The sequence below is a fragment of the Nuphar pumila genome, chromosome 14 (genome assembly GCF_984573655.1).
Source record: "Nuphar pumila chromosome 14, dmNupPumi1.hap1.1, whole genome shotgun sequence".
NCBI lineage: Eukaryota > Viridiplantae > Streptophyta > Magnoliopsida > Nymphaeales > Nymphaeaceae > Nuphar > Nuphar pumila.
The window spans coordinates 81,713,810-81,724,168 of record NC_143262.1 but is presented as its reverse complement, the minus strand read 5'-3'; the positions used below and the strand labels follow the sequence as shown (position 1 = coordinate 81,724,168).

Genomic DNA, 10,359 nt, shown 5'->3' with positions numbered 1-10,359 from the left:
TCCTCATGATTCTCTCTCTTCCTATTTAAGTGCATCTCTTCCTTCTTTCTCACATCTTCTTTCTCCTAACTCTAAAGTTAGTCCTGACTTCCATTAGAGATCTGCAACTGCTTTGGTGAAGGTCTAAACCAGCTCAAAGTAAAGTGTGAGTGGAGAAAAAAGTGACGGTATTATTGCGAAAAATATGTTTTTGATAGAGAATATCTACTTTTATGATGTTCGATTTTGAGATGCATTAGCATACCCTCTTTTTTTATCCAGGACTTGAATTTACATATAATTTATGCCTAGAACGACTATGGCTATTAGATCTATATAAAAAAGATTTTTGAAAACTCAAAACGATGTTTTAGAAGATCGGTTTTGAGAAAATAATTTAAAAAAGAGTAATTTTGAAACCCTAAAAAGCAAAAATTGTGTGGATAGTTATATCTATATTTTATTGAATTGTTCAGCATGTATAATGAATGTAAAAGTATGTTTTTGAGTATTTTTTAATAGATTTTGATGTAAATATGACTTGCAAAGATCTTGGTTAAAAATATGCGAAAATCGTTTTGAAAAAAGTTTTGTCAAAAATGTTTTAGGGTTTTAATGTTTTATGATAAAGAAAGTTAATTTGATCATATATGGGAGATTAGTACATGTAGGGGTGGCAATCGTGTCGGGTTGACGGGTCAGCATACCTCAATCCGAACCTGACCCGTTTATTAAACGGGTCGGCTGTGGCAAACACGAACCTGACCTGTTTAATAAACGGGTAACCCGACACAACCCACCAACCCATTTAATAAATGGGTTGGGTCGGGTAAACGGGTTCTCAGGTTCGCGGGTCAGGTTGACAGGTCGGGTTGACGGGTCGGGTTGGGTTGGCGGGTTGACAGGTCGGGTTGGCGGGTTGGCAGGTCGGGTTGGCGGGTTGACCCACCCGCCTAACCCGTTTATTAAACGGGTCAGCCGGGTTGGCGGGTTGGCATACCCCCAACCCGAACCCGACCTGTTTAATAAACAGGTTACGCGGGTCGACCCGTTTATTAAACGGGTTGGCTTAAGCACAACCCGAACCCGCCTAAGAGGCGGGTTGGCGGGTCGTGTCAGAAATTGCCACCCCTAAGTACATGTGTAGCATGATTAAACATGTTATTGCATAAATAAATCATGATTCCATATTATTTTTATATTTCTTGTGATTCTTGCATAGATAAAACTGTATTTAAGATATTCTATGAAAGTTTTTAATTTTTAGATTATGGATGTTAAGGTTTTAGCAAAATTAGCATAAATGTGATAAGAGATGTGTTGTATGATGTGGTAAATGTATTTAGAGCATCTAAAAATCATGATTGTATGAGTTTTACCATGATTTTTGTTCTTAATAAATCTTACATGAGTTTGAATCTTGGTTATTTTATCCTCATTTTTTTTTACTAGTTTTAGAAAAAAAATCAATATCTCTATAAAAATGAAGTCAATAAATTAAAAAAAAATATTGGAGTGTTCTACACATCCAGAATTTCAAATCTTGTTTTGTTTTATTTGCTTCAGCTTTGAGGCCGAAACGTCCATTACAATAGAGCACAGGTTTTCTACCCTCTCAGCATAACTGTTTCGACCAAAGACTTTGAAGCTCTAAAACCCCAATCAAAACTGATCAAAATAAATTCTGAAAAATCTTGGTGAAAGGTAACATGTATAATAAGATTTTTAAAAAGGATTTTGTCAAAAAAAAATTCTGTAAATCTTGAGAAATTCCTCAAATCGAAATAAATTTATATAGTTGACAAGATCTGTCTAATATTTTTCGTGAACAGGGTTCAATCATAGATTTTTATTTTATTTTATTACGATGAATTTTACAATTTTATTTATTGGATTGTGTTCTTAAGATGATGGAGCAATCCTAGTAAAATGTTGAGAGTTAAATTCGATTCTTTTGATTTTTGGTAGGTTTTCTAAAATCGGGTTAACAGGGATCCGAACTGCACAGTATGACATGCGTTGATGTCGGGTTGTATTTTACTTTGTACGGCATGCTTATTTATGCTTAAATAGAATATTGTACTGATATGCATGTTAACTGAATACATTTCAATATTGATTGAATTGGGCATGCATAAATATCAATGATTAGCTTACTTTGACTATGTAAATGTATAATGATTATATTATTGTATTGATTTTATGGTAGAGACTAATCAAAAGCATACATAAAGTGTTATGAATATTGTTGGATATGAACTCTGAATTTGGTTGCATGTTTTTATTGGCACGATTAACAAGAGAGTTAATTAAAAAATTAAAATAAAATTAATTCTCTTGTGGCTTATTGAGAGAGTAAGCACGACATTAACAGTTCTGTGAAATATTGGCTTAGCACGAAAGGTTGCTTTTGTCCCCCATCCACAGGACCCATAATCGGGGAGAACTTTCACGATTTGTCCACAGTGTGGTACGTAAGATTCATGAGAAAAATCTGATATATCCGGTTGCAGGAGGTTTGGAGCTCTCTAAAATTATAATTTCCTCTTCGAAATAATCACAGTTGGGGACATCATGCAGGTTAATAAGACACAATTGTTTAAAAATACAAACCTTAGCCGTACTTCTATTTGAGAGAGTGTGTTGTACCCACAGAAAGATATTGGCAATTTAAACAAGAATATGAATTGCATATAGATAGAATATGACATGCATCATTTAAGTAAGAAAATAATAAGTAAAGATAAGATGCATGAAAGACTCTCAGTACTGAAATGGTAAGTACATACATTTTTTAAATGTTCATGCATGTGCATAATTTATTTTATTGATACAAATCTTAGCATGAATAGGTGTGCATAAAACTGACCTGCTATTTTAATTGTTAGCAATATTTTATGTTATTGTCTGTTAAGATATGCATTTCATGATTGATATATGAGGTTGTATTTGAATGTGTTCTGATATCGTGCATTTATGTAAGTATGTTATATCATACCAAGCTTTCACGAATCTGACCTATTTTATAGAATTTCAGGTCAATTATGATGTGAAATGCTTATGCGGCATCCAGAGCCCGTCTTTTACTTCTTCGGAGATAGTTTTAAAAAAATAATTATTGTTATCAAAATACTCTTATATGTATTTTAAATTATTAAAAATGAATTAAGTCTTAATATTTACATTTATTCAGTTATGATAATTGATTGTACAGTAACTCACCTAAAATGTTTAATAAAAAAAGGTTGTTTTCGTTGTTTTAAAAAATAATTAATAATTTTTTTTTGAAATTTTAGGGATAAACTTTTAAGGTATTACATTGACCATGTTTTATGGAAAAAAAATATGATTTTTGGAACCTTAAAGTTACAAAAGTTGTGGATTATTGATTTTTTAGCCCTTAAAAAAATCTGCTCGCATGTCATGATTGGAAGATCAAAGAAATAGAACATTCAATGTGTCTGGTTATATGTACACTGAAAATAGCAAAAACGGGACATGGCATTCCATTTTCTCATTCCATGCTTCTTGTTAAGACTACAAACGATAAAGTGAAAAAAGAAGAAAGACATTGGAAAACATGGCTACCAGGGTCTGAAGAGATGCGATGCTTCTTATCCTTGGCTCCTTTCAACAGAAATAGATCTTCAAAACATGACCTTACAGTATCAGCCGTGGTATTAGGTTTCTTACGTTTTTGAAGCTTTAGTACGTAGGGATCATCCCTCCATATAGGTTTTTAGGGGTTGGGAAATGAGTGCTGAGGGAAAAAATATGGTTGGTATTGCTCAAGTGATTGCTTCTCTACTTGAAACAGTGGAATGTAGTAGTTGGAATCTGATGTAGTCTCACTGAGTTGAGGTGTGCCCTGGCTGTCTAGTGTTGTCCAATCGGCTACAAGCCCTTCAGTGTTATCAAGGCAGTGGTACCCATTAGGGTCATTCCCCTCATTGGATGAACCATAGGAATGACAGGTTGCCTCTCTATATAGTTGGCTTGGTGGGAGAGAAGGGCTCTGTAGTTGGGGAAGGTGGAGGAATTGGTTCTCTGTGTGAAGCTTGGAGGGCACAAGATCATGCATGTTGCAAGCAAGTGTAGCACTGTAGGTGGGGTCATCAAGGTGTGTCAACGGTCGATGATGTGCTCTTACTTGGTTCATGAAAGAGGGGCCTCCAAGATCCCAAATGGGTGTGTTTGGCTTTTGAGAGGGACTTTGCTTTCTAAATGCACGGCAGACAACCCAACCCTCATCCTGCAACATATCAGATCCAATCAGCACTGTGCTAGTTCTAAATTCCGCCACTGACTAAAAAAGAAAGCTACATAGATCATGCAATAGTTGTGAACAAAAAAAAGTTTTATTACTTCTCAAAAAAAAAAAAAGTTTAATTGCATCCATGAACTTGGATTTGGCCAAGCAACTGGTTCAGTTGTGATTCACTCAAAACTCAGCCAAGTATGTGGGAGAAATAGAAGTCTTTTTTTTTTGGTAGGTCAAGGGAAAACCTTACATTATGGATCATAGATTGGCAGGCCTTCAGTTGGTAAAACCTTTGAAGTCACCCCCTGCTTGCCGGGGAGTACACTCAGCTTCAACCTTGCAGCAAAGGATGCCCCCTGTGGGTCTCAAAACTTATATTGAAATACCTTTATTTACGACAAAGGACTCTAGAGTACCGCACTCGTGTAAGCTTTATTTGATCAATTTGACCCCATAGATGCATTCAGCATGGTCTATTTACTAGAAAATGTATTTTGTACAAACTGGTTTTGACGTAAAATCATGATTTTGGCAATTGCAAAATTTTGATGCATTGTCCACTGTTGAAATTTGAAGCCCTTAAAAATTTCACTTATATGACATGATTGGATGATCTACAACTTGTATTTGACTAAACAAACCATATAGATCATATCCATAAGGTTTAATCTACAAAAAAAATCAATAAAATGTTAAGAAATAGGCTTTTTCTAGTAGAGGGTACAGTACAATTGAGGGTACCAAATATAATCCCTTTACTGCTGTTCTTTTTTTATATTATTCAAAATGAGCAATTTTTTTATTTATCATGAGATTTTTCTCAGCAATGTTTTCTCGATTCTTGACTTGTAACATTGTTTAGATTCAGATATTTCAATGTTTACTGATCGAACCTAGACTGTCTTGGCCACAAGCTTTTTGAGTCAAGCTATCAACTCTTGTTTCAACCGAAACCCCATACTCAACTCAAAACTCTGTTTTTCTATTGCACAAGGAGGCTCCACGGCATGTCATGCCACCATTGACAACGGGGCTCAGCTTGTCTGGCAGGAGCAGTTAGTGCACATCACCTTGTGTTGGGATGTTGCAAGTTCGAATCCCAATGGTGTAGTTGTATAACTGGTAGGGGTCTGCCTAACCCCAGCTTTCTCCACAGAAAAAAACATTGACGACGGTGCTCGCTTTCCCGTGTTTTTATTGTTATGGTGGTATACATAGATATGCGCAAAATTTCATACATTTCTGCAGAAACCCTGAGATTTCTGTGGCATGCAAGTGCACCCTGTGTCCCAACTCTTCAAAGACATCCATTTATTAGGGCGTGTTTGATTGGGGGTAAAAGTTATTGTTAGAGACAACTTTATCCGGGAAAAAAGTCGCTTGGTACGCCTAGTGATGACTTTTTCTCTTAAAAAACAGGAAGAAAAGCCTCCTACCAATGCAAAAATCAGAGATGTCTCCCTCTTCGACTCCATCAAATGCCCTTTAATGTATAGCTATGAGACCTCAAGGGGGAGGATATATGATTTTGTAGCAATTATACTAAATTGACAGCTTACCTTTAAAAAAAAATGCACCTTAAGGGTTTGTTTAATGAACGAACAAAACAAACAGAACACACTGTTCTAAATCATGAACCAAGCCATCTTGAGCAACGCAGCCAAAGTCCAATACTTGCATGCAGATGAAAAATAACTTAAAAATGATAATATTGAAATATTGTGAAAAGGGCTGGATACAAACCTGAGGTTGTCCATGTTCATCAGTCTCTAATCTGTACTCATGCATGATCCAGTCTGTCTTGCGGCCATTAGGAGCCCGTCCTCTGTAGAACACCAGTGTCTTCCTCATCCCTATGAGCTTAAATTTGGAGAACACAGCCTTATCTCTTCCTGTTGCCTTCCAAAAGCCTGCTGCAGTGGCCCTGTTTGTCCTTGTTCCAGTTGGATACTTCTTGTCTTTATGGCTAAAGAAGTACCACTCTGTTTGTTCTTCATAGCCAAGCTTACACTTATCTGTATATTACTAGAACTTTATCAGTTTCAATTCATTTGATGACAATATATAATAGGGACATCCAGTGTTGTGGGAAACTATAGGCTTAGTTCTATGGACTAAACGAGGACAACTCTAGAGCCTGTTTGTTTCGGGTCTTTTTCATGGGAAAATGTGATGCTGGCAGGAAATTACCTTCCATACTTTTTCCACCATTGGTGAAACAAACAGCAAAAGGAAGGGCAAGGGGGAAAGTCTATGCTGGTAGGTCTCAGATTTTCCCAGACCCCTCACCCTGTGGACATCCATTCACACCTCGCTTGATGTGAATGAATTTTTATGGGAAAACCATGCTGGCAGGAACTTTTTAGAAACTCATGTTCTTGTATGCATCTAAAAGTATACAAACCATAATACTACAACAATAATAATATTATTATTATTATTTTGTAGTAGTAGTTGTTGTTGTGATGGTGGTAGTGGTAATATTAGGGATAGCATTTGCTACCGTCCTGCCTGGGTAAGGAACCCCCTAGTTGGAGCTCACAGGGGGAGGTTGTTTTGACCAAATATGACCTTGTGGATGTATTCAGCATAGTCAAAATAGAAGGAATCTACACTCCAATTATAGTTTTTGAGGTAAAAATATGTTTCTTTGAAATTTAAAAATTTGGTACATTGTAAGCCATTGATTTTTCAACCATCATAAAATCTGACATATACATAAAAAAAAAACAATCCAAAGATCAGTTTCTACTAAACTTAGATGGTTGGATGTGTGCAAAAAAGTTGAAAAAAAATTATTCTTTCACTGAGGGGTTTCCTACCCTGTGGATAGCAAATATTACCCCTTAATACTGACACTAATAACAATGACACATATCTGTAGTAATTGTTGTCATCGTCGTTATTATTACAAAAATGCTAGCAGCTCAGGTAAAACAGCTTTTGACAAAGTTACTGTAAAATGCCAACACAAAACGTGACCTCTTTTATTTGTCAGTAGGGATGGCAGTGGGGGGGGGGGGGGGGGGGGGACAAGGTCTCCACCCCGGCCCCGCCTCAAGATTAGAACCTCCATCCCCGGCGGGGATAGATTTTCACCTCCACCCCAGCCTTCATCCCCATTTCATGTCCTCCATCCCCAGTTCAAACGGGGATGAGGCGGAGAAAAGTGGCAGGGACGGGGCGGGGATCGTGGCGGGGAAAAGGGTACGTCCATCCCTGAACGGGGATGGAGTTTAACCTTCGCCCCCGCCTCCATCCCCGTTTCATACCCTTCATCCCCGGTCCAAGCAGGGCGAGGTGGGGCGGGGCCCCGCTTTCCCAGGGTCCACTGCCATCCCTATTTGTCAGACAAAGTATCAAGTAGGTCCCGAGCGCTAACATATATAAGACAAACTCACTTTTGCTTTGATGTTTTACATAAAACGTTTTACCTGATCTGTACCCTTTTTGTACTCTAGCAAACTTGTCATGCAGCAAGAAAGAAGGAAGCTTGATGCAGCAAACTGTTCTCAAAACTTGGAAAGAATCATAACGAGTCTATCCACTGCATTACATGATGTAAGAGCAGTGAGTGTTGTCAGTAGCGGTCCGTATCGGCCTGAATCGGTCTATACTTATGGGTATCGCTATAAAATTGATATGATACTGACCTGAATTGGTTGTTTTTAATAAATGTAAAAAAATAGCTTAAATTAATTTTTAATAACTTTAACATGTAATATTTTTTAATTACTTTTTTTGCCAATTCAAAATGATTCACTTGAGAATCGGTATAGGGCGATTCAACAGAATTGTTGGCCAAATGATACAGGTCCTATTCCGATACTGACAACATTGTGTAAGAAGACTAATATCTTAGACCAATAGGCTTCAAACACTTTAGGAAAAGTAGGAGAATTTTTAACTTGTAAAGGGATCCACTTTTCCTGCAAGTGGAGAGGGTAAAAGAAGATATACACAACTCCATGAAATCACCAAGTTGTCTTCCCCAATTAACTGCACTAATTAAACTAATTGAGTCCTTAATTCTAGCCCGTGCCTTTAACTGGTGGGTTCCATAAGAGTTTGGGTGTAGGTGACTCAACCTAGTGTTCACTTTGCGGCGAGCGGACCCATTAAGTGACCCTGTTTGCAGTCAGAGTTTCTCGTCATAAAAAAAATTGAGTCATTTTTCTCTTTAGGCAAGCAGAGGGATAACCTAAATTGGGGTTCTCTCCTTAAATATCAAAAAAAGCTAGGGAATAACATGTGGGATTTGAACTTGAGACCCCTAGGTTATATTAGTAGTGTGACTTAACCACCCAGTTATCGCATTTGGCCCCATAAAATTTGAGTCTTTGTCTACTGGAAACTTCATTGATGTAGAATCAATAGTTAAAAAAAAAACACAAAGATAATAAAATCAAGCAAATGCCCTTCATTTTATTATCCCTTATAGATTTTGAGTAAATTACCTTGGAGATCCCATGGCTCGATTCTGTAGAGATCAACATCTGTGATGACATCTAGGTCAATTTTTAGATCTGCAACTTTCCTCGCCAGATAATAACCAACGAGCTCCTCTTCAGTCGGATGGAATCTAAACCCAGGGGGTATGCATGACTCTCCTTCCATTTACAATTTATCTGCCAACAACATATTACCAATGCTATTGATATGCCAACAACATATTACCAATGCTATTTACAATTTTCTATTTTGTTTGGTTCATGGGTTCAACATTTTGTTGATCTTCACGAGTATTAATGTTGATCTTCTCTCTCTCTCTCTCTCTCTCTCTCTATATATATATATATATATATATATATATATATATATATAACAACAACAACTACGCCTTCATCCCAAAACAATTGGGGTCGACGATATAAACCAAAAAAGAAAATCATTCTGGGTCTTCCACATGAATCTCTCTCTCTCTCTCTCTCTCTCTCTCTCTCTCTCTCTATATATATATATATATATATATATATATATATATATATATATATATATATATATATATATATATATATATATATATATATATATATATATATATATATATATATATATGAGAAATGTGTTATGGTTCTAAACCATGATACCATATGATGGTACACAAGACAAATGTATTTAGTATGACATATTTACCAGTAGATTTAATTGTCTCTCACATGAATATATTCAATTTTTAAGGTAGGAACATTTCATTGGCTAACAACTCATGAAGATAAGGATGGTTTAAAAATGGTTCAAAAAACCATGCAAGCTGGGGTTAGGCAGACTCCCACCAGTTATACAATCATGCCATTGGAATTTGAACATGAAACGTCCCAAACACAAGGTGGTGTGCACTCACTGCTCCTACCAAACAAACGGAGCCCCATCTTGGAGTCAACTTTAGTGAATAGAAATAGTAAATAAATCATGCTAAACATGATACGATAGATAAAATCATGGTTTGAAAATGGCTCAAAACATCATCTTGAAGTCAACTTTAGTGAACGGAAATAGTAAATAGATCTGGTTAAGACTATGATTAAAAAGAACATGTTAAACATGATATGAAGGTTAGATTTTGCTTTAAACATTAAATCTACAGCATCAAGAGTGTACTACCACCATAAGTTACGGTGGTTCGGTACCACAATATATATATATATATAGGGTATTACATTTGTGCTAAATGAAACATGCAAAATGGGCATTTTAGCTTTTTAGGTGTTTTTTTCATGGTTCTGGTCTGGCATGCTCAATTTACTAGGAATTCACCCTTGGATCATGTGTTTTCGATAAAAAAAATGATATTTGGAGCCTAAAAAATATACAAAGATTTTAGACCATTGATTTTTTGAACCTATAAAAACACACCCATGTGTTAGAATCTAACTCTTCAAGAGCTGATTCCTATAAAATCAAGTACATTAATCACATCAGAATTTAAAAATAAAACAAAAAAATTCTGAAAAACCCATTTAACACAAATGTATTGCACTATATATATATACATATATATATATATATATATATATATAGAGAGAGAGAGAGAGAGAGAGGTCTATGGTAAATGAAATATGCGAAAATGGTTTTTTTTGCTCTTTCAATATTTTTTTCCCAGTTCCTAAGTCATAAAT

At 36.1% G+C, this 10,359-nt stretch overlaps 1 pseudogene; it reads right to left on the bottom strand.

Annotated features, from left to right (window-relative positions):
- Positions 1-3,718: 3,718 nt before the first annotated feature.
- On the bottom strand, positions 3,719-8,857 carry LOC149817115 (NAC domain-containing protein 105 pseudogene; annotated as a pseudogene).
- Between the last annotated feature and the right edge of the window lie 1,502 nt (positions 8,858-10,359).